We start from the raw sequence: 26,818 nt of genomic DNA, 5'->3' as shown, positions 1-26,818 counted from the left end.
GTAAATGTTTTAATTTTTCAAAGCAGAGTGCATATTGTCAAGATTTATTGTTTACTAGTTTGTTTAATTTTAGTTAAAAATTACTAAAAATTAAAATTAAAATAGAAAATGTAAAAACAAAATCTATTTCAAAGAAATTAATAAATAATACCAAAATAACACTGGAACTGATGATTAAATGTAGCTAAAATGTTCAAAGAAAACTACATTTTTTTTGTTTAAATAATAATAAATTTCTCATCCTGCCACAGTGCAGTCATTCTTTGTTCTCAAAGCATGCTAAATTATTTAGCAAGAAGACATCATCATAAATCTTTGCTATCGTAAGAGACGGTGTTAATTTGCAGAGAGAATAAGATATATGACTAAATGGATTTGAACCTTGCAAAGCTCTTGGCTGATCTAATATGTCAGCGCTTTAAGCATAGTCGAGGTTGCTGAGCCATCTGGAGAAATGAGCAAAGGCTTTAAGCAGATTTATTCTGGTGTGTTCTTTAAGATTATATCACTAACATATGCGTAGGAAACACAGGGGAGAAATGCCTTAGACTCATATATCATTTACTCTGTGTACCTTCTTAATGTGTTTCATATTTTAAAAAGTCAATGTAATGTAAATGTAGTCTGGGAAGGGAAATAACCCTTTAAAGTTGAAGTGAGCAATTTCTTCAATTTTAAAATACTTTCTCTTATCCTAGCTTAATGTGCAGAGACAACTATATAGTAAGCCATTCACATGTTGTCTGTAAACACTGTGGATCAGTGGCTCTTTTAAAACATTGCTGTTTGTTTGAGCAGTCCAACATGTCAACTTTTTATTTAATCAATGGGGTGAGTTGGGGGCAGAACTACCTACAATAACTGACATTTGTGTAGGATGAAATGGGCTGGAGGTGTTTTTGGGAAACCTGTTTGAAAATAATTATTATATTTGTAATACTGTTTTTTCCATAGCACGACCAAATCGTATGTATTTTATGAGGTGGCTAATTTGTACTAATTCATAAGATTTGTCTAAACCCCAGTGACGGGTAGGTAGGTTTAGGGGTGGGGTTAGGGGTAGGTCATTCGTACGAATTCATAAGAATTTGGCAACTCGTAAAATATGTACGATTTAGCAAAAAAATGTACGAATTCGTACAACCTCACTCATACGAATTTGTACGTTTTTTTGCTAAATCGTACATATTTTAGCCACCTCGTAAAATACGTACGAATTGCCATGAGATTGAGTTGGTTTTTTTCTGTGTATAGTGTTCAAATACATGTTTGTCTTAATTTTAAATAATAGGCCTATGTGTCTGTTTAGAGGGTTAGTTCACCAAAAAAATTAAAATTCTGTCATTAATTACACCTGTATGACCTTCGTTCATCTTCGAAACACAAATTAAGATATTTTTGATCAAATCCGATGGCTAAGATAATTAACACTTTCAGATGCCTAGAAAGCTACTAAAGACATATAATGACTTTATTCAACAATATCTAGTGATGGGGGATTTCAAAACACTGCTGTATATTATGAAGCTTCGAAGCTTTACGAATCTTTTGTTTCGAATCAGTGGTTCGGAGCGTGTATCAAACTGCCAAAGTCACGACCCCCAGTGGTGAATAATTGGAATTTCAAAACACTTATGACAAAGCCTCGTTACTGAAATCATGTGACTCTGGCAGTTTGATACACACTCCAAACCACTGATTCGAAACAAAAGATTCGTAAAGCTTTGAAAAGTTTTTCTTGCAACACCAGTGACCACCAGTGTTGTACGACTCCCAAATCCAACAGCTTTTTTAACAAATCAAAAACATTGTTTGCTACCAGTGTAGTTTGTGTCCCTAACAAATCACTCTTATGAACCGGTCAGTGAATCAAAACATTTAATCAGCCCAAATAAATACAATTATGAGTGGGTTTGTCTTAGTGAATAAAACACATAAACCTCACAAAATGCACAATAAAATGTATTGATTATTGACATTATCTCACCATTTGGCAAGCAAATTGCATTTCTTTATTCAAGATTTTCCTTTCAATTATTAAATTAATTGCTAAAGGAACTATTAATGACCTGGACATCCACCTCCTAGAACTCTGACTTTAGATGGAATCATAAGTATAAAATAAAATGAAGTTCATGTGTACTGTTTATTTGCACTGGTCTGAAGACCCTTAATAATGAGACTGACATACCTTGTGAAGATTATAGAAACAGGGCTTGCTACAGATTTACCTAAAATGAAACATTCCAGTGGGGTTACCTCAGGTTTACTCAAAAAGAAACAACATATGTTAGCATAAGCCCCCACCCTATGGCTTGTTTCTGTACAAAGGAATGCAAAGGCAGGGTATGGCCTCTTCAAAATACCATAGTCATGTGAAGCGGGATAGCATATTCGTGTTTTATGAGGAGATTTACTTTATGAGCATGCAACATGTCTGAAAAGCATGGTCTGGGAAAATGTTTGATCTTGAACGCTTTCAACTTTGTAGGATGAAAGAGATTGATGGTAGATTTGTTTTTTCTTGAGTGTACTGAAGCCTCACTATGCTTCAAATTTCCTTTTATGTATTTAGGTAGAGACCCATAGTACAGCAGTGGGCTGCAGGGGTGCATCTGAAAATTGGGGTGGGACATTATAACCTTTACAGCTTAATTATGTGACATGATGTTCATAGAGTAGTACTGATTTGCTGAAAGCCAGATTAGCAAATTGGTGAAATTTGTAATTAGCCATTGCAGGATTTACTGATTACACTTCAGTTCAGTCTTTCATATGTTTTATGCTTTTCTTTGCACTACTGTGAAGCAAAACTAAAGTATAAAGTGTTATAATGGTTGGTACATCCCTGGTGGAGAGGTTAAAACTACATGCTACAAATACATACTGCACAAATAGATGCTGATCAAATTACTGTACCTGTGCACATTTAAAGTCAAAGGTCAGACAAGGGCCATGGTAATGATCACATTTTTTAAATACACATAAAAGCCTATAGGTCAATATACGTTAAATATATATGCAGACGACATAATGGCACATCATAAAACCTGCCCTTTGCTCATTTGTTGCATTAAAGGAATATTTCTGATTATTTACATAAGGGTGAAATATAATTTCTTTGCCACTAGCATCACCAAACTGAGTAGCAACAATACTTGAAATAATTTTTCAAAAACATGTTATGTTTATAAACAAAATGTTTATTTTTAATATTTGACCATTTTCAAGGAGGTTTGCTGAATACTCCCCCCTGCCTGCCATAAAAACAGATAGTCCCGCCCTTAACTCAACACCATTGGTTGAGCCACGGTGTTTACATCAAACTGAATAGCAAAAATGCTGAAATGATTATTCTAAAATATTTTTAAAAATATATTAATTTTTTTTTCAAAACTATTGGACATATTTGTTACAAAATATAAATAAATATGAATTATATATTTTATTATTTGACCATTTTCAAAGAGATTTCCTGATCACTCCCCCATGTCTGCCATAAAACCACCCAGACTCATGCTGTTGATTGAGCCACGGTGTTTGAATATCTTACATAAATCTGTCTCTGCACATTAAATGGAATTAATATTTTAATATTACAAATCACTTTTAATATTACAGCTTGATCTTAAAATTACAGCTTGCATGGCATGTTGTCGGTTACGACAAACAATAATTAAAACACTTATCTCATTTAGAGTCTGTATACACCTGGTCACTTCATGCATTTTCTGTGATCGGATAGCTATCTGATAATGAAAAATGCCCTCCGAAACACATTCGAGAAATCGAATCATTCAAACCACTTCAGGAGGTGGTTTGGATGCACTCCAAACAAAACTAGACAAGTGTAAATGCATCTGGTTGTTGAAACCACACATGTAATTTTTACTCCTCCTGAAATGGTAAAAAATAAATGTGTGAGAGCATGTTATAGGCAGATATAGCCAGAAATGACAGTACTACTGCAACACAGCCACAGATATGGCCCACCGCAGATGAGTAGCTGAGTATCTCTTCAGCAAGTGAGGTGCAAACTACCGCAAATGAAACTGAAAGTTTGGCATAGCATCCTGAAGCTTAACACAATCACAGTTCTGTCTTTGTCCTCTTATACTTACAGTATCATAATGATGTTGCAAAAGAAGCCTTAGTCCTAATCTACTTACATTATTGTTGTGTTCTATGACAGACCAGACAGGTTTGGTTGGTGCTTGGCACCTTTGAAGTCTTTTTTAATTCTTTAGCCCTTCACAAAAACCAACACCATGTTCTCTTTAATCTATAAGCAGCTGATTCTTATTGGCTTGATGAGTTTCCCAGTGAGTAAGCATCTTTTCACTGCCTGGTGGTCTGGATTAAACTAACCTAAAGAATGCTAGTGACTAAGTGTGTGAATGCAGATGAATATCCACAGCTCTATGGGTGTACTGAAGAAACTTGTCTAGACTGTAATTAGGTTAGATTTAAATAGCTTGTTTTATAGCTCTCTCAAGGAGGTGGCCATATGTTGCTGAGCTCAGAAAGCTTGATTTCCCATATTTGTGATGGGAGCGCAGCAGAAGCATGCTGTTGTGTTACTCACTTCGGCAAGGCAACAGTAGAGACAACCAGAATAATTTTTCTCTGGCCAGGAAGGGCCTGCTGGGTGGTGTGTTTACATGTGGCCAAAATCTGGAGAAAGAAAGGCTGGAACAGCTCTGGCTCATTTCTAGAGGTAGCAGTGGGTGATAAACAGCCTAAACCAAGATGAAATATTCTCTTGGCCCACTTATGAGTACGGACTAGTGATGCTCGCGTTGGCTTTTTTTCCAACCCGCGGGTCCCGCTTTTATGAAATTATTTGGCCCGCCCCGCACCACTGTATCTATTTTTAAAACCCACCCCGCCCCGCACCCGCAACCATTAAATAGATATACTAGGCATTGTAATAAAAATGAAAACAGCCTTTATTTCAGCCTGAAAGTGCTTGGAAACATCACCCTGTAAATTGGCAACAACATACGATTATGAATATGAACCATAAATCAGGTCATATTAATAACAAGATAATGATAAACATTTTCAAAATTTACAAAGCAGCGTCTGTATTCATCTAATAGGCTAAACAATTTTTTATTTCAGATTTGTATAGGCCAACAGTTTACAGCCTACGCTACATAACCACTGAATTTTGTTTTATTTAACACACGGAAAATATGTCTTGACATGCTGGAAGTGCCCGTTTTGTGGTTCTCGTGTTAGTATATTTTTTCACACGAGTTGCACTTCACGTAGCCGATACTGTCTCGATTGTCTCCTGCTGCAACTATTTCTGAGAACCGGTCCCTAACATTAAATTTAGCAGCCTGACCTTTTTTTGTTTTATGTAAGTTCCCGACCTCAATTTCTCCCGCACCTCGTCTTGCATCTTCACTTTTATTTATCCGTTTTTGTTGTCGTGGCAGGCAGCGGGAGCTGCTTGGTGCGCCGCTTTCGTGACGTGTCATGTGACGCCAGAGGTTTGGGGACATCACGCAAGTTACGTTGCTACGGCCTTCGTATTGTAACCTTATCAAAGAACCTAATAAAATCTGAAAATAGATATTCCCAAATATTTAATATAGGCTATAGGGAATTGCCTGCAACATACATGGATTTTTAAAATTTATTTTGTTTTTAATGACCCGCTCCAACCCGCCCCGCAAATAAAGTGATGGGGGTCCGCGGGTTATGAGACGACCTGCGCATCACTAGTATGGACATTTCCTTCCACTCTAAATCAACATAATGCAATGTGTAATTCAAAATTAGGCTAAACCACATATGAAAAATCAATAAAAAAAAATCCTTCATATTAACACTGGGCCCTATTTTTATGGACTTTAGATAGTTGTATAGTAGATATATCCATTGTCTAGCTTTATTCACATTGTGAACAAGAATGGAATATAAACAGCATGTCTTGGATTGGATTTTTAAAAATATTTTTGTCAATCTGTTGAAGAATAACTGACACTAGTAGTGATGCTACTAACAACTACAATTTTCAGTAGCATGACAAACCCTTAGCTGTTTTCAAAATAGAGTAGTTTGTCCAATTACAAGTTACTTTTTCCAGCAAATACCACTGTAGCATTAAAAAATTCATACCTATTTATCACAGTGTATTGTACACAGAGCTTTACAGTCAGGCAACCTGATGCAATTAAACATGTTCGCCTAAATTATCCAAGGGAAGTAAGTTTAGCGCAAAAAAGATGATTTTTCAAAGTTGTAAATAAAACAAAGATTTGTGGAGTACAAGAAAACAGTCTTTACAATAATTTTTTCAAGAAAGAAATCTTTTTGCTTCAAAATTTCACATTTAATTCAACGTTCAATTGCCATTTCTTTGTAATAATTTCTGAGTGAAAATTATTTCAAAGTAAATTCTACACCAAATGTTTTTTAGTGTGAATCAGTTCGTTTAGATGGTCCATTTAAATGAAGTGATTAAAAAAAAAATCACAGGTTAATAATGTTGCAAATGGCTTTTTTGATATATTAAATACTATTATACTAATAATTTAATTAAATGCAATGATTTTTTTTTTTTTTTTTTCAAATCAGTTGTATAAATTATGTTTTTTAATGTTATTGGTGGTATTTTGTGTAAACTGATCTGTTCAAGTGTTGTTTAAAACTTAATTGGGATACTTGTTTTTGTGCCAGATAGATGCACTGTTTGCAAAAATGAATAAACTAATAAATATAAATAAAATACAAGAAAAAACAAAACTTTAATGTCATTAGATATAAGCTACAAGCAAAAAGTAGCTCTCAAAATGGTAGCTCTCATAGATATTCAATACAAAATGTTTCTGTAACAGTTGTTTACAAATGAAATATTCAATATATTTGTACATTAGTGTGCCATATTTACTTGCACTAATGAGATTGTTAAATGAACATGGTTAATGAATCAATATCTGTGGCAGTGGTGTTCCCTTCACTTCACACGAAATGAGCTTTTAAATGTCAAAGGCATGTATTAACAATTAGCCTGTTAATAATTAGGAAACAGATTGTTTGGGCTCATTAAAACCAAACACATGATGTAGATAAAATCACAGTGTAGACAGGAAAGAGAACTTTGGGCTATGACACACAGTAAACTGTGATTCAACTTGAAAAATCTAGTGCTTTAATGAAATAAATATTATACCTGACTTAAAACTTGGTGAAAACAGCATAAAAAATGACTTAGGAATTCTCAAATCTACTTCAAGCTTTTGTTCAGACTCCCATATCTACTCAAAGTTCATCTAGAGTATTTAGAGTTAGTAAAAGTTCTGTTAACAAAAGTTCACTAGCTTCCTAAAGCCCACGGAGCTGTTGTCAGCATGCTAATCAACCTCTGCCCTAAAGCTCAAGGATCAAAATGGCATCAATGACTGAACAACCTGGAGCAAGATTCACTATTGTCACATCCAATCATTACAGCTCTCAGCAGTTTAATCCAAATCAACAAATGAACATTTCAATAATGTTGAATCAAGCTATGCATTAGCATTAAGGCAATAAAGGGAAGAATTAGCAATGAAGGGGGATGATTAACCAAATACCACTAAAAAGCTTTGGAAAGTGGAACAAAGCTCATTACTAGAGCATAATAATAATGACGTACAGACTTTAAGTAATTAAGGCTACCGAGACATAACTTCTGCGTTTAAATGCATTTATTGTACAAACAAAGAAAGTAGCATAAACGCCGCAGTTCAAATCGGCTGTAGTCCCTTGACACGTGATTATTTCCATCCACCGCTTCTGTAATAATTAGAGTTGACTTTAACCTACTGCATAGACACCCTGGTGTCCGCTAATGAAAACAAAGTCTTTTGTTATGGAAGAGTCACAGCATAACTAATTGAATTTCCCCTGGTACCACTCCAACAAATGACCATGTCACAGCCCTCTCTGAGAAAATTTGGCAAGCCCGAGATGTGCTATAATTGAGGTGGACGGAGGAACAATTACAGTAGTCTTATTCCCAAACAGTTCATGATCTTCTCTGAGCTGAGGGAGACCTTTCACTGATGGGGTCACAGGGGCAAATAATTGAAGCATAAGAGAGTTGTGTATGGAAACCTCATTGAATCGACATGCTTTGCAGATACCATGTCTATATGACCACAAATTCTCATAATTTCTTGCCTTTTCCCACACAGTATCAAGCAGACAGTCTTTGACTTAATAGCGTATTTAGGTTTATTACCATGTGTTTAGAAACTTTTAATGGTCGCATTTTAATTAGCACCATTTACAGGTTGTAATGTGTGTTGATAATAGGCTTTTTTTACTATCTGACAATAAGCATTGATGGGGGGGTGATTGCAAAGGTGAAAGGTCATCTAATTAACAACAATTACATGGACAAGTGGTGCACATTTTCAAGCGTCTTTACCTCTATCGCCTTCATGTCAAATCAATCAATGAACATTAATCTGCTTTATTGATGTATTTGTTTGGAATGATCTTAAATACGTAGAATATATCATAAGGCATTTTAGATGGCTGTTTTAAGACAGAGAAACATGTTAAGCCGACTAGAATGCAAAACTTAAGCATGCTTTTACCAGACATCGGATTTAAAATTTATTTCTATTTAATGTATCAAATGTCAACATTAAGTCAGGAGATGTCCTTATTCATTGCTATAATAAAATTACTGTATAAGCAAAATCCTTTAATGCCGAATAGACGATTCTACTAACCGTTTAATCAGGCTATATTTTAAAATGTCAAACAAATTGAGCTACTCTGGAAACTACAGGCTGATGCAGTTCTCTATGTCGCTGCACATTTAAGTTCAACTCAGATTAACATAAATCAATCAAGCATCTTATAAAACCACTGTAAACGAACTAAATGAGTTACAAGCAGGCTTCATTCAAATCTATGACCTATTTACTAGTCTGCTGTCTACTGCGCCTCATTAAAGATATAACTTAAGGGCTTCCCCTGACGACTTCTTCAGGGTCAAAGGTCATAATTAAATTAGCCACTTCGCTTTATCTTCCACTTCAACAAGAAATTCTAATTGGTCTTTTATGTATTTTCGGAAAGATGTTTAAATAATGAGTGTTTTCAATTTCAAATAGACATTTTTGTGTAGTGTAAGTAATGAGTGTGCAGTATGAATTGGGCATCAGATTATTTTGTGTATTTTATGCTTTTTGCATCAAAGTATAATCCAAAAGAGTGGTGATGAATTAAGTGACTTTGTTCATGCTGAATTACTTCCAGTAAATAAATTTGAACTTAAACAAGTGCTTTACTTTAGACATGTGTCAGAGAAATTAGGATCGCACTGTACATATGTTGACGGTTCAGAAATGTAATTATGTTTTATGTGGGGCAAGTAGAAATGCATATGCACATACATGTATGCGAGTCCACTGAGGCGGCAGAAGTTCATGGTCACAGCACATATTGTACATGAAGCCAGTCAGATGGAAGCATGAAGACATAGGGTGGTTGAAAAAAAAAAAAAAAAAAAAAAAAAAAAAGAGAATTTAATACAATGCACTTATTATGAACCTACATGTTTTTACGTTGTACTTGCATTTAAAAATTCCTGCAACTACTGTGGCCAGTTGTATCAACTGCTTAGACTAGTCTTACAAGGTAGTAATTAAGTTTTTTTTTTTTTTTGGTCATAAAATCTTTTAATTTAGTTACATAACATGTATTGGTCTAATTTGAATTCGAAAAGTGAAACTGCTATTTGGTCAGACTAGATTTTAGACACAGTCTTAACATAGTGGCTACATTTATGCAACTTACCACTGCAATTAATTTCTCTAAGTGCATCTATAATTTATGAAAGCTTGTTTCCGCCACTAAATTAAAAAAAAAAAAAAAAAAAAAAAAAAAAAAAAAAAAAAAAAAAAAAAGTAAAAAAATGTTACAACAGAGACGGCTCGGAGGCAGATGTAAAAGCAGGTATAGTATATTTATTGATATCAGCAGAGAAATAGGTGAGTATATGGCAATTACTGAAGCAGAGGTGATGGTAGAATAATAATACTGTCCTTTTCGTTGATCGTAGAATGAAGATGGATGGACACGCTGGAGACTGGAGACAGGGAACACTCACACACAGTTGGAGAAGCACACGAGGAATACTGGAGACACTGGAGACACTGGAGACACTGGAGACACTGGAGACACTGGAGACACTGGAGACACTGGAGACACTGGAGACACTGGAGACACTGGAGACACTGGAGACACTGGAGACACTGGAGACACTGGAGACACTGGAGACACTGGAGACACTGGAGACACTGGAGACACTGGAGACACTGGAGACACTGGAGACACGTAAGTAGCAAGTAGGAGTCCTTGAGGTAAGTACACATGCAGTTGCAGTACAAACGAGACCAAACAGTGACTGTGTGTGAGTGTGGGGTTTTTGAGGTGGTGGTGATTGCAGTGCTGATGATGTGCAGGTGGCGGTGATTAGTAGTCTGGTGATTGAGTGCGTGGGTATTGGAGGGAGGTGGAACCTGACGTGTCTGTGACAAAAAAGGTAAGTGTGACTTTTTATCTCATAATTCTGACTTTTTTCTTGCAATTGCAAGTTCGCATCTCACAATTTCGATTTTTTTCTCAGAATTGTGAGATTTAAACTCGCAATTGTGAGTTATAAAGTAAGAACTGCATGATATAAAGTCAGAATTGAGTGTTATAAAAGGGCTTTTGACACTTTAAATATTTAACCCTGGGTCAGTGGAACCCCCAGGTAAAGGGTTATCTTGCTTCACATTTCACACTGCTCATAATTTACACAGGGTTAACAATCCTGGATATTCATAAACTGACATTTCACACTGTACATCCCTAATCCCTGGGTTGACGTTCTTATTTGCATATTTGCTGTGTCAGTGATTGGATAAACATTTACATAGCTCTAGCACTGCGCATCCTCGTATTGCTGACTGTGCTATCAAGTTGGAAATGGACATTGAATGGACATTTCAGACTATAAAAGGTAAGAATGAAACGTCTCTTCTTCACTCAAATTGTCATGTTTTCTCTCAGCATTTGACATTTTTTCCTCTCAAATGCTGAATTTACTGTTTATATACTATGCACAGTGTTTCCGTGACTGTCCAAAGCAGGCATATGAGTAGCGATTAGTTGTCTGTTGCTAAGCGTCAAGCTGTAACATTGTAACACTGCATTGTTTCACATTGTACAAGTCTGCAACCGCTTCTAAATTACAAGTGTGAAACGTTCCTTTACCCGGGGTTAAAAGCGGTGTTTAGAAGACGATAATCCGGGGATAAGTGCAGTGTGAAAAGCCATAATTTCACAGTTCTGACTTCTTTTTTTTACAAAATTGCGAGATATAAACTCACAATTGCAAGTTATAGTCAGAATTGCATTACAAACTCCCAATTGCGTCTTATAAAATCAGAATTGTGTGATATAAACTCGCAATTCCATTTTATAGTCAGAATTGCGAGATATAAACTCGTAATTCTAAGTTTTTTCCTCAGAATTGTTTATATCTCACAATTCTGACTTTATAACATGCAATTGTGAGTTTATATTTCACAATTCTGACATTTTCTCAGAATTGTGAGTTTATATCTCACAATTCTGACTTTCTGCCATGCAATTGTAAGTTATAAAGTCAGAATTGTGAGATATAAACTCAATTCTGAGAAAAAAAAATCAGTCTTTTTTCCCTCAAAATTGCACACTATAACACACAATTGCGAGTTTATATCTCAGAATTCTGACTTTATAACTCACAATTCTAAGTTTGTATCACACAATTCTGACTTTATAACTTGCAATTGTGAGTTTATATTTCGCAATTCTGAGATAAATACATTGTATCAAACTAACTTAATAATATAATATAATCGGAAAACTCAGAAATAAACAAAAGTTTGAAAATTAAAAAGTAATCTTCTGATGATTGCGCACGATTTAAAGGTCACTAATGAATTTGTGTATATATGCTTAGCTGTCATTGTGTTCATCAATAAACTCCCAAAGTGATTTACAGTTCCTGCATGTTGGTGCACGTTCTACTGTTTTTCTCTATATTTCACAAACATCCATCAAATCAATTGTCAGTTTTGCAAGACCTCTAAAATGACAATTTCTTCCAGAAGGATCCCAAATGATTATGACACAAAGATGAATCTACACTAATTTATCTTCCACTGTTTTCCAACCCAACACTTCTGGTTAAAAAAACAATGACAGTCAACCTCTATGAGGAGTTATATGAGTTATGACTGTTCTCAAGTGTATGCTGACAATGTTGCTCTAAGGCAATTATGAATGTTGTTGCATAAGGCCACTGGGGAGGGTTTGAAGATATGGAGTCATTAGATAAGACCGGGAAATAATGTGCCGGCTCCTCAGGCGACATTCCCAAATCTCACTCTCTGTCTTTTCCCCTCCATCTGCTAGGTGCTCTTCATAATGTTGCAAGAGTTTTGTTACACAATCATGTCATATCACACGTGAACCCATTTACGACTTCTGTTCTTACTTATAGTGGGAAGTGCAGGGCATTGTGAAAAGAGAGATTATAGGAAAGTTTAAAAGAAAAAAATGAATTCTGGAGGGCCAATGATGAAGAAACAACCAGAGTAATATAAAGCAACTGTGAAAGTTGCTATTTCATAAAAAAATGTTGTGATACACAACAATAAATTCTGGTCCTCAAATTTGATTGGTTGTGGGTATTTTTTAGTGACTCCACCTACTCCAGTAGTCTGTCAAAATGACTGATTCCTTGAGTGATTAGTACAAGGTTAATTCAACCATACAGAGACGGTCCTCCCTATAAGCAAAGTACCCAAGTTGCGTAGGGCCCCCGAACCACCTTGCTCTCCAATGATTTAACGACTTGGGATGCGATTAATAGAATTTTAGTTTCGGTTTTGACTCTGGCTTCCAACGATTATGAAAACATGATGCCGCATTCCGTTCCTTTCCTTTAAAGTGGTGTGCTGTCACCCTTCCTATGTAACATCCAAATAAGTCAAATCATGTAATATGACTGTCACACAGCAGCAGCTGTCAGTCCTGTTTTTGAGTCCTTAATACGGTTATGTTCACACACAATACGGTTATTTACGGGAGTGACAACCGCATTCTATAACCGAACTACACCCATACATTTTCACCCATACATCCCTTTGGCTATAGGAAAACAGTGAACAGTGGGCGACATGCATGTAAGTAAGTAAATACAGGAGAATTATGGCAAAGTCATTTCAAAGTGCCATGTTTCCTGCTGCCAACAGGTGGTGCATTGACCATAACTGAATATTTCCATGTAGATGTCTTCAGGCTAGGACTATTATCACACATGTGAAGTTTGGGGCAGATCGGACACTGTATTCCTGAGTTACAACAACTTCCTCTTTCATGGCGAAACATCAGACTTTGTCAGACGGACATGCCATTCAACAAAAACTCAAGATCTTTGATATTTATCATTGCTAAGGCCTTAAGATTAGACAGACCAAATATGATGTTGTTCTGGTTAAATCTCTATGAGGAGTTAATCACACTGTAAAACATGTAATTTCCTGTTGCCATGTAGATGTGTTCAGGCCAGGACTCTTATCAAACATGTGAAATTTGGGGCGGATCAGACATTGTATACCCGAGTTACAACAGCTTCCTGTTTAATGGCGAAATATCGAATTTTGTCAGGCCGCAACGGACACGCCCTTCAGTGAAAACTCTAGATCTTCGCAATTTAATGTCGCCAAGGCCTTTAGATTAGACTGACCAAATACAATGTTGATCTGATTAAATCTCTAGGAGGAGTTCGTTAAAGTACAACATTTGGAAATGGCAAAAACTGCAAAAATTTTGCAGAGAAAATTCTAAATATCTCACTTCCTGTTGGGTTTACAGATTTTGCACCCCGGGGACTTTTTTTTTGGTATTGGGCTGTTACATATGTCTACTGAATTTCATACTTGTATGTGAAACACAGCATGAAGGGCGCTTAATTGAAAATTTGTAGGTTGCGCTATCGAGCCATTTTGCCACACCTAATTCTGAAACCCATATCAGACATAAATTTTCACCTCTTCTGACACGTGCAAGTTTCATGAGTTTTCGAGCATGTTTAGGCCCTCAAAAATGTGCTCAAAACTCCATTTTGGAGAAGAAGAAGAATTGACTGAGCAATTACAATAGGGTCCTCACACCATCGGTGCTCGGGCACCTACATATATCAAAATGTCCGTCTTGGCAATTAAGTTTTCTCTTAAACACAGTCAGTTATGCCTTAAGTGACCATAAACAGTTGGGAAAGTAATCACATGCTTGTCAGCAGGGCTTGACATTAACACCCGCCAACCCGCCAAATGATTTTGGATTTCAGCAGTGGCGTGTAATGCAGTCACTCCTACTATAGCCACTTTGGTGGGTTAAATTTTATATCTAGTCTAAATATACAGTTTTCAATTGTAGTCTTTTAAAAAGTCATCTGAAATAATGAACTAAGAGCAATGTTGTCAAAAATATTTTTTTTGCTGAATACACACAACATAATGTCAAAATGCCGGTCTTGGCGAGTATTCACGTAAACACAGTCATTATATTTTAATGCATGTGTAACAGTATAATGGATCCATGTGTCAGGTCTTAAAGTGACAGCAGCCTAATATACCTTTAGCCAAATTATGATATAATAAAAATATCTATATGGCAGTTTTTCCCCATGGTATCAATGTCAAAATTGTGGCCAGTGAAAAATGCTGAGTGGCTAGTAACTTTGGAAAACCACTAGCCACAGTGACTGGTGAGCAAAAAAGTTAATGTCAAACCCTGTTTATCAGTATTAGATCTGTGCATTTGGTCTTAAAGTGACAACAGCCTAATAAACCTGCTGCTGTCTGTGTCCTTTAATGTTAATCAAACAACAAAAGAAAGCGAAAGCATTATTCATGCTCTTCAATGAATAACTTTAGTAACTTTAATAAGAATCATTGTATATTTGATTCATACTGTGATGACTATACCTGAGTTTTATTTTTTCATTTGATTACTTTATTCAATTTCTGTATAGTAGGCTATTAGACATTAGTAGTAGACTAAAGGTGTTTTCACACCTGTAGATCAATTGCATTGTTCCGAAACAGGGACTTAAGTTGTTACAGTGTTGCATTTTCTTGTTGGTTTGCTTTGCTTTCACAAGGCAATATTTCAAAGCATACCAAAATGCGTTTATGCAAGTCACATGCGTGTACAACTGTCCCTTATTGGTCAGAGTTTAGTCTGCGTCATCCATTAAAATGACTGACAAGTTCGCTTCATGAGCATATTGTGGCATGTTTAGTACCAACTGTTGAGACACATGCAAACACTAAATTATGCACTACATTCGAACTAATTCAAGCGCGATCTCTCTGTATCTCCCAGCGCTGTATAATAGGCTAACTGTGTCAAGACACATGGAAACACTATATGAAAGTTATAATGCAGCTAGAGCAGGAATCAAGGCTTCGTCGGGACAGCATTCTTGCATGGAGTAGCGTGATTACACAACATTTTAAGTTGAAAAACTCTTTGTATTTTAACTGAAGTAGCCTAACTAACGTGCTCACTCACAGAATCAAACACTGCTGCATTTTATATAACACATTTCCCGTTATGAAATATGATATTGTTTGGTTCGTTGGTCATTTGGATTGGATTGTTTGCACCACAAGCGAACTGACCTAGAGTTCATTTGCAGTTGGGCCGAGACCACCTCGTTCAGGCAATCTCAAGGCGATTGTTTTGGTGCGGGTCAGAGCACGATTGCCATGTTCACATATGTCTAAACGAACCGAGCCAAGGAAGAAAACGCACCAGATTCCGAAACAAATGCTCAGGTGTGAAAACACCCTAAATTGTTTATTTCATTTGCATCTTTTTTCTATTGTATTTGTCCTGTTGTTTGTAATTTTATTTTTTATGGAAATTTTATGTAGCTTTGGAATTACTAACTGTTTCAACTCAGTTGTTTGAGTGAGTCACTGAATAATTAACTCAACAAATTTGTTGAAAATACTGATTCATTTAGGAACTAAACACAACTATGGTGTGTTCATGTCCAACAGTTTTGCTGTAGAATTTGGAATTATTTTCAGAGCAAAAACAAGTAACAAGCATTATTATGTTTGAAATATAAGTTTGTCAACATTAACTTCTTGTTTATTGAACTATAATGCAATTTCACACACAAGTGTGCCATTGTATTAAATATATTGCTCAATCATCACTGCAGAGCAATCCAGCTCCAGCTGGCTGCAAAATCTATATTGTAATTTTTTATGTAAGACATCATATTTTAAGACACAGAGGGCGAGCATTGCAGAAAATGCTGAATTTCAGCTCTATAAGGAGCTTTTTAAAAATCTTGACCTGACTTGCTTCGTAGGTTGTTGTGCAATTTGTCTAGTTTTAAAGCAATTAAACCCTTTGTGTATCATATGGCGAAACTCATGCTTATGGGATCAACGAGGCATCAGTTTATAACTTTTTTGTATCAAAGATCAAGTCTAGACAAAAAGTATTTAGAAATCATGCTATTATATATTTAGTTTGCTTTTGCCCAATCTTTTAGTGAAGTAAGCAAATCCCAGATCTGCATGGTTACCTTATTCATGGCTATGTGGAAAGATGATCCAGTGGCTGTTTTTACTAACACATCCTGTTGTGTCAGCAGTGTTTCCCTCTCGCAGAGTGTTTGTAGAAGAGCAGAAATGGGCCAAACATCACTGATACAACACAGGCTCAAAGATGAGAGGGAGATAAACCTGTGTAATATACACAGCCAGACACAGATATAATCACAGACACACATGCAAACACATACAATGCATGTGTCTGCTGTGTTTGCAGTTTTCAGTTTTGGGTTAGTTACTCCAAAAAAGTAATTAATTATTAGCTACTAATTACATTGTCAACAGTGTAATTAGATTATAATTACTTTCTCTAAAAAGTATTGCATTACTTATGACTAATTACTTTCTAAATCCCATATCAACCTCAACCGCCAAACCTCGGTTGAACGGTACAAGGATAGACATGAAACTGCTCTTTTAATTCTTTCAAATATATAACATAAAATTCCATCAAATAATCTTGAACTGACCAAAGTATTTAAAGGGAGAAGGTTACATGAATACAGCATATTCAGACATACTTCTCTTTTGATGTGCTGCTTTTTGCTTAATAAGAAAGTCATATTCAGACATTGGATTGAAGGCCAGTTGCTTAGAAAGTCCAGCTGGTTAATTATAAAATTTGCTCAGAAAAGTCAATTTCTGAAGAAGTTCTAATATGATTTGTTTGCAGGAGGACTTAAAGTCAGGATGAAATGAAAACCCTAACTCTTTTCTAAATGCAAGTTTATCCATACATATATCATTTTTACTTTAAACTTTACAAGGCTGAGAAACTAAAAGATTTCACTTAAATGCAGCCAGTTATGTCTTTAGAGACCATAAACAGCTGGGAAAGTAATCAAATGCTTGTCAGTATTAGATCTGTGCATTTGGTCTTTTAGTGACAGCAGCCTAATAAACCTGCTGCTGTCAGTGTCCTTTAATGTTAACCTTTCTGTCGAGATATGTAAGTTTGTAAGCATGTAAGCAATGTAAGCAATTGTGCATGCTGATTACATTTTTAAGCTAAGCTATTTCTTAAGCTAAGTCATGGAATTTATAATATTAATTTATACTTTTTATAGTTTATTCTTCAATACACGTTTGGCATCAATGTCTGCATTAATGTAGGAACTTTCATACATGAAGTTAGTCAATATGTGTCAGTGTATTCGACATGCAGGATCACAAAATGAAGCTGTGATAAACAACATACATTAAGTGATTTAAAGGTAATAATCAGCAATATGCGATCACACACATGACTTTATTTGAATGTTTCAGTTTAATCATGACATGACACTGAGATATGTCAAAAATATACATACCAGTATAGGAACGCTGAATCAAATTTGAAAACAAACCATCTGAAAGAACGAATTTGCTGAAATTAATCAGACTTCTCAACACTACTATCTAATCAACAACCAATGGACAGAACAGAGTCCCTGCTTTGCATTTTGTTTCACCTGGATGCGTGCCTCAATATTAAAGAAAAGATCTGTTACTACTTCTGTGGTATCATGACTTCTAACATTTAGGCCTCAGAGTAAAAAAAAAAAAAATTCTTGTATTTGAAACTTTGTATCTTGTAATGTGACTTTTTTTTTTTTTTTTGTAAAAGCCAAACAAGTTTTTTTCTGACTGTTCTTGTGAGAGTGAACAGAATAGTGATCAGGGAGATGTGGGAAGGGTTTTTCACCACAGCAGCTCTGTGGTTCGACAGTCCTCACTTTAATCCTGTTAGAGCTTTTCAAAACTGCTGCGTCCACTCAGATGAGCAGATAGAAGCCTGCCGTCCTTTGTGTGTAAATTCCACCTGTAAGGGAGGGTAAGAGAGAGCAGAATCACACAATGATTCCCCCTCCCCTGCTCCCTCTTATTGTCCATTTTAATGAGCTAAATCTGCGTCCATGGTGGCGATGCTGGTACACCATCAGGAAATCATCTATTTATTCAGTTTTTTGGGGGGTCCCAGAGATTCTAATGATGTAATTGTACAATTAATGAAAGTTAAATTCTTATTTTCCATTCAAATTCTTGTAAAAAGTTTCTCTGATGCTGTCAAACCCAATTTGTTGTAGCAGAATAACCTCTTTTCCTTTCCAATAACCTATTTCTGTCAGTTGTTTTAGTTTGAAGAGACACCCTGTCCAAACAGCCAAAGGAGATTAAACAACCTTTCAATACGTACAAATTGAAATCGACTATAGCAAAGAAACATCCCGGGTGATTCGAACAACCCTTAACAAGTTTATGCCCTGTGTCAAAAGAAATACACAATCTTTTTCGCTTGCTATCAGATTACTTGCCTTGAAAGGACAGCTGTTCCTATGAAGGGAATGATATAGTGCGTGGCTTGAGCTCTCAGATATAACAGCATATTGTGTATTGGATTTCCACACAGTTGGTTGTTGCAGGGATTCCCGGAATCCGAGTGAGCAGCATTACAGGAGCCATGTGTCATTATTCCCGTGACCAAAAACTGGGCTTTAGTCTCATGGAAGCCTGACAGCCAGCTATGGATGTCACAATGGATAAAGTGTTATTTCAGTTCACTTCACAACAAAATTAGCTTGCAAGAGGTAAACCGAATAATGACTCAAAAACCTAATAGTCATGTCAGCGATATTCAATTCCAGGGAATGTTTATTGGCGGTTTTATTAACAATCAAAGCCCTGCTTAGTGGTTTTGTGGGCAGTGCATAGTGAGAATGATGTAACTTTATCAAGCAGACTCTAATGTAAGACTTCCAACCTTTAATTGGCTATAGAACAAGATCCCTCGAGCCTGGCTCGTACCCTGTCAACACATTCCACATATAGAGCCAGCTCAAGAGATGCTGCCAATGGTCAAGACCAGCAGCAGCCAGCTTTAGATCTCACAGGTTTTAAATGGGTGTTTCTTCAACTAAGGGCACAGTTTTTGTCCCAGAGATTAAAAAAAAGTCTACATCTAAAATTTCACTCTTAAAGTTGGCATGAACAGAAAACACAACCATCTTTTATTATCTTTCGTAACGTATATCCGAATGAAACTGCTTCTTGAATGAGAAAAAACGTAGGTCAGAACTTGATTTTGTTCATAGTAGAGTTGTCAAAAGTACCGAAATTGGTACCTATCGGTACTGAAATTTTAAAAATGTGATGCTTTGAGCACTGTTGAGCGGATTCGTAAACACCTCTGATTGGTTCCATTTTGTTGACGTGCTCATCGGGTATGTCTGTGATTGGCTACAATGATCAACGCACGGCAGCGTTTGAATTTGAAAGCGGGAATGGGAGCATTTGAAAGTAAGCGTCTATCAGCAGACTGGTCCACAATAGACACCTGCTTTCAAACGCTGCCGTGTGTATCTGTGAGCCGTAACCACAATTGCCAGTTATAGGCGTTTACGAATGGGGTGGGGAATTTGATGTTTTTGAAGATGTGCATGGATAAATCATCTATGATGTTCCATAAAAAATAAGAACTGTTCATTTTGATTTCATGGTGACTTTAAAATATGAAAATCCATAATAATAATAATAACTTATTACATTGTATTACATAGTGTAATTATTAAAATTACACTATTCTATACAAAGAGTTAAATAAAAAACCCTTTTAGTATTTGAGATTGTGTGAACATTATTGATAGGCCTATCAGTTTTTAGACAAATTATGACTGTCAGTTTGGACATCATTTCCAACGCACACAATATGGGAAACATTCCATAATAAGCTATTTTAAAGTTAGTCTAAGTTAGTCTACATGTTTACTGAGACAACAAAAGTGTCAGTAAGAACATGCTTAAGATGAAATATGAGATGTGAAAAAAACATAAAAATGCTTGCTATGAATTTATCAAGACTATTTAGTTCCAAAAATATGATTACAAAATTAAAAAAAAAATGACAGCATTCTGAGGTGCCTGTATTGTATGAACAAATTAAGTAAACTAGAGAGGGTGTGAAAAGTCTGTTTTAAGAAAGCATATTTTCTAGTGCTTAGCCGACACACGTAGCTGAAGAAACACCCATGCCATACAGTCACAAATTCTTCCACATATATTTAGTATATAGTTTATTTCCGTATGACATATACAGTATGTGTTAGAATGATGACTGTTGGCATTGCACACATTCTCTGGTCAGCAGTGAGCAATACATTAGGCTTGTCACACATTTAGAGGGCAATTGTAATGAATGGCAAAGCTAATCCAGTTAACTCACTGATTTATAATTGAAAAGTCACATTTGTCCTGTCTCTGGAGTTTTAAAGTAACAAATTAGCTCTAAACATGAAATGCATGACCTGAATTGGCAAAACTAAAATAGACTTGACCTCATTGATGCGTCAGACAGGTCCATAAATGAAGTCATTTTAAACTCATTATGTTGTGTGTAGACAATAAAGCCTAGCTCTGTTTATGTACTCTAATGATGTTCAAACATAGGTGCATATATATATATGCGTGTGCATTCACGTGTGTCTGAGTGCAATGTGAGCAGGGCTGCATGTACAGTTCTGGCTGGTGAGCGCAACATTTTTCACTCTGCCATTAATCAGCCTGTGTGTCAAGTTCGACAGATGTGTCCTAATTTAGCAAGCTACGCTGCTTTCTCAGTTTCCAAGAAGGCACCAGAACCTTTCTCCTAGTCCTTTGAAAGGGTATATATATCAGACACAGATACAGTGTACACCGATCTGGCATAACATTATGACCACCTTCCTAATACTGTGTTGGACAAAACTTTTGCTGCCAAATCAACCCTGACCCGTCGAGGCATGGACTCCACTAGACCCCTGAAGGTGTGCTGTGGTATCTGGCACCAAGATGTTAGCAGCAGGTCCTTTGAATCCTGTAAGTTGCGAGGTGGAGCCTCCATGGATTGGACTTGTTTGTTCAGCACATCCCACAGATGCTCGATTGGATTGAGATCTGGGGAATTTGGAGAATTTGGAGACCAAGTCAACACCTCAAACTCGTTGTGCTCCTCAAACCATTCCTGAACCATTTTTGCTTTGTGGCAGGGTGCATCATCCTGCCGAAAGAGGCCACAGCCACCAGGGAATACCGTTTCCATGAAAGGGTGTACATGGTCTGCAACAATGCTTAGGTAGGTGGTACGTCTCAAAGTAACATCCACATGGATGGCAGGACCCAAGGTTTCCCAGCAGAACATTGGCCAAAGCATCACACTGCCTCCGCCGGCTTGCCCTCTTCCCATAGTGCATCCTGGTGCCATGTGTTCCTCGTGTAAGCGACACACACACACCCGACAACTGACCACTGCAGACCGGCAACACAAGAGCTGCAGTTTTGGAGATGGTCTGACCCAGTCGTCTACCCATCACAATTTGGCCGTTGTCAAACTCGCTCAAATCTTTACACCTGCCCATTTTTCCTGCTTTTAACACATCAACTTTGAGGACAAAATGTTCACTATCTGCCTAATATATCCCACAGGTGTCGTGATGAAGAGATAATCAGTGTTATTCACTTCACCTGTCAGTGGTCATAATGTTATGCCTAATCGGTGTATAATTCACTCATATACACATTCACCCCTGGCTTGTTTCTCATGTTATAGTTTGTGAGGTGTTTTTTCAAGGTGAACAGGATGTTTCTAGATGACAAGTTCTAGAAATTGTTATCAGTCTCTGTTTTTCTCTAAATATTGATAATACTGAATTTTACATTTTTCTTAATCTAGATGTAAATGGCGATTGCCAATGCAAAACTCAGTGCCACTGTGTAGCTGGCATTGACAATTTCCCCAGTATTTGTCATTGCTAGGTCTTCTAAATCATTTATAGGGGGTTGTTTGGTGGCAGTTTTATCATCTGCCAGGTGTAAATTGTTAAAGTCGGCATGAAATGGAAGTTACGATGGTCTTTTATTACTAATTTGAGACATATCTGAGAGAAAAGGCTTACGGAATGAGAAAAAAAATGTAGGGCGGGGCTTGATTTCGTCCTTCGGGAATTGATTGGATCATAGGAGTTGGGTATGAGTCAAAATCTGCCAAGGGCTAATAATTGAACAACAGTTTTAAAAAGTTATTTTTTACTATTATTTACAGCAGTATCTGCATTTTCATGGGTTTAAAGGTTTAGTTCTGTCATTAGTTACCTTCATGTTGTTCCACACCCTTAAGACCTTCGAATGAAAACACAAATTAAGATATACAAGAAGTATATGTCTTGTCCATAGATGGCAATATAATCATTTCAAGGTCCAGAAAGGTACTAAAGACATCGTTAAAATAGTCGATGTGACTGCAGTGGTTTAACCTTAAGTTTATGAAGCGATGTGAATACTTTTTGTGCACAAAAACAAAACAAGAATAACGATTTTATTCAACAATATCTTCTCTTCTGTGTCATTCGCATATGTTGTTTACGTTCAGCGCTTCCATACATGAAACATCAAGGAATTAAAGGGGGGGTATAATGCTATTTCATGCATTCTGACTTATTTACACTGTTAAAGAGATGGATTATCATGCTAAACATGGCCAAAGTTTCAAAACACAAGTTGTACGTATGACAGAGTATTTCTGCCAAAAATACTCTTCCAAATCCTCACGAACTTCGGGGTCTTTTTTCTAAGTATGTGCCTGTATGACATCAGAATTGTCGGACTTCCTTGTACGGGCACTTCTCCCGGAAGAGCATGCATGCACACGTCGACCAGAGTGACAGCATGAGCACGCCCATCAACGTGCTTTCAACTTTACGGAAATCATCAGCAGCGCTGCACAGGACTTGCTCGAGAAAGATTTGTCACTTTGTTTTTAGACTACAAAATCAACAATGTCACCAAAAAAAGTGTGTTTTTGGTTGTGAGGGAAAGATAATCTTGCTTCCCAAAGAACCCAGTGGAGCTGAGAGATTTGTACTCAAGCATTACATTGATGCGCTCTCGATATTTGTTATTAAAATAACCATATAAACTGACAGTTTCACTCACTTTTTTATTGGTTAAAATGAATGGAGAATATCTTGTGTTTTTCCGTGGCTGCTCAAGCCCTCAGGATCGGCACTTATGGTTTCATAAACAAGGCTCAGTTCTACGCTGGATTTACAGATTGTTTGAAACTGAAAGATGGAGCTGTCACAGCGATAATGATCCCGGTCATGAGTCGGAACCACAGGTGGTGAGTAAAACAGCGCCTAAGTGCATATAATGTAAATAATACGAATGTAGTGAATTCATAAATTCATTATTCATCATTCACTATACGATATATTCATTATAGTGATTCAAAAGTTATCCATGGATAATGTGATGGTGTATTGTGTGTGTTTAAATTTACCTGACCATTGATAGCTTGCAGAAGATCTCTACACAAAAGCTGCGCATGCTCGTGACAGCTTGTCACTCTATCTCCGCTCACACGACACGCCTCCAGGCGCTCGACTGTTTTCGGAAAGACTCGGTACAGCATATGTATCTTTTATAAATATGATAAAACTAAAGACTTTTCGGCGATATGAAGGATGTTATACTACTCTATAGGTACTTAAGATTAACATGAGATTGGCACACACACACACACACACACACACACACACACACACACACACAGTTCTCATATTGGGAAACTCCTTATCCAACTGACAAAAATCCCCTCAGAATTATCTGTGGAGCAGTTGTCTGAAGCCACACTTAACTAGACACTGATAATGCTATGCAGCGTGACTATAGTACATGCTAACAACAGGCCTTGTGCATGAGCAGTTTAATTCATAACACATGTAGACTGTGATTATAACATTTCTTCACTTCGTTTGGACCGAGTTAGGTGACGCATAGTGAATGAGTTTAATAAAACAAAGAAAAAAAAAAAGCCCTCCTCCTTTAATGCCGATTCCTAACCACTACTTCTGTGTGAGTCTGAACCACAGACACTTAGCATAATGCTAACGAGGTGTCGACTAAGGACTTCAAGGAATTATTATGAGTATACCGCAAAGGCCTGACCACAAAAAAACGCTGATTTGGCAGTGAATGAAAGGAGAACTACATCACTCAGCTAAGCCGCCTATGCAGGTCTTTAGGGAGGAAATGTCTTTATCACTAATTAGCAAATGCGCCGCAGCACCATGGACAGCAGTTTCTGGTGTCCTGGTAACCAGTGCCGAAATACAAATTACAGTTGAGGGCTCGAGGCAAAGGTAATAGGAAGTTACTAACAAATTTTCCCAGCAGGTAGTAAAGTGATGCCTTCTGACTGATGCTTACATGTATGACTCAGGTGTTTATTTCTAAATGTAAAATACCCATTGATGTGACTTTTAACCATTCAAGAGTGTGATGTTACATCCATAGATTATCACCTTTGACTCTTCCTCATAATTCTATACGACCATCCTCTTTATATGTCATTGTGTTGTTTTATTAGGGGCCAAGCACCGAAGGTGCTTAGGCACCTATTGTTATTGTTGGCGTTCCGTACGCTTATTATTATTCTTCCGCTTCTTCTTCCGCTCTTGAAGTCTGTGGCAGCCCATAGAACCGCTTGCGGGAAAGTTGTGAAATTTGGCACACAGTTAGAGGACAGTCTGACCTTTGTCCATAGCAAATTTGGAGTCTCTAACTCAATCCCTCTAGCGCCACCAGCTGTCCAAAGTTGCACTTATGTTTATGTTAATAACTTTTGAACACAAATTTAGAAACAAAATTCTTTTTTCCCCTGAGTCCTTGGCTCAAGACGAATCGAATGCACTATATGACGTCATTTTCCGTCATGAAAGTTTTTCCGCCATTTTGAATTTTCTGAAAAACGTACTTTTTCGAACTCCTCCTAGGCCGTTACTCCGATTTTCACGAAAATTTAACCAGATCATCTTCAGAGCATGCCAAGAAAAAGTTATGGAATTCAAGTCAATTCCTCAAACCGTTTTCATAAAACAAGCGAACGAATTGTACGTAGCGCTTGCAAAAATAGATATAAGGCTGTATCTCCACAACGCTTTATCGTATTCAGACCAAACTTGGTACATGTTATCAAAAGCATGACCTGAGGCATCATGCAGTGTTCCGGCACAGCGCCACCTACTGGTGCGGAGATATGAAAAATTGTCATTTTTGCTTATAACTTCTGATGGGTTTGGCCAAAAATCATGAATTTGGTCTTGTTAGATTCGGGGCATCATGTCGATTCGACTGATATCCAATTTTCCCATATCGGCCATTTTGTCCGTCGGCCATTTTGAATTTTGTGCTAAACTGCTGTATTTTACGAACGCATTAGCGTATCTTTACGAAACTCGGTATGGCTCATCAGCTCAATGCCCTGAAGGAGCCTGAAAAGTTTCGGAACAGCGCCACCTTGTGGTCAAAAGTTATAACAAAATTTTCAAAAATGCTAATAACTTTTTACTTTTTTAACTCATTGTAATGAAACTGGTCTCATTTGATTCGTTGGTTCATGCCAAGAACATAGATATCAAATTTGCCATAGTTGGCTTAACTTCCTGTCCGCCATATTGTTTTTCTTTAAAAACCTACTTTTTCGAACTCCTCCTAGACCGTTGCTCCGATTTTCACCAAAATCGAACCGTATCATCTTTAGACCATGCCGACAAAAAGTTATGGATTTCAAGTCGATATGTAAAACCGTTTTTGTATACTGGAGCAACTAATTTGAGGCATGATGTAAAACACACTCTTGAAGCTGTATCTCCGCAACACTTTATCTTATTCAGACAAAAACTTGGTACATGTCATCACAAGCATGACCTGAGGCATCATGCAGTGTTTCGGAGCAGCGCCACCTACTGGTGCGGAAATATAAAAAATGGTTATTTTCGCTTATAACTTCAGATGGGTTTGTCCAAAAATAATAACTTTGGTCTCGTTGGATTCGGGTAATTATGCCGAGTCGAATGATATCCAATTTTCCCATATCAGACATTTTGGCTGTCGGCCATTTTGAATTTTGTGCTAAAATGCTGTATTTTATGAACGCATTAGCATATTGTTACGAAACTTGGTATGGGTCATCAGGACAATGCCCTGAAGGAGCCTGAGAAGTGTCGGCACTGCGCCACCTTGTGGTCAAAAGTTATAGCAAAATTTACAAAAATGCTAATAAGTTTTGACTATATTAACCGATTGTAATGAAACTGGTCTCTGTAGATGCCTTGGGTCAT

At 36.9% G+C, this 26,818-nt stretch overlaps 1 long non-coding RNA gene across 1 annotated transcript in view; it reads right to left on the bottom strand.

The window, feature by feature from the left end:
- Nucleotides 1–14,740: 14,740 nt before the first annotated feature.
- Nucleotides 14,741–26,818, bottom strand: part of LOC125258130 — a 75,455-nt gene continuing 63,377 nt past the window's right edge. Inside the window, exon 4 of the long non-coding RNA XR_007182537.1 lies at nt 14,741–18,489. This is a non-coding gene — a long non-coding RNA (uncharacterized LOC125258130). The remainder of the gene's footprint in view (nt 18,490–26,818) is intronic.

Source organism: Megalobrama amblycephala, linkage group LG22, assembly GCF_018812025.1.
Source record: "Megalobrama amblycephala isolate DHTTF-2021 linkage group LG22, ASM1881202v1, whole genome shotgun sequence".
NCBI lineage: Eukaryota > Metazoa > Chordata > Actinopteri > Cypriniformes > Xenocyprididae > Megalobrama > Megalobrama amblycephala.
This window is presented reverse-complemented; position numbering and strand designations above follow the sequence as displayed.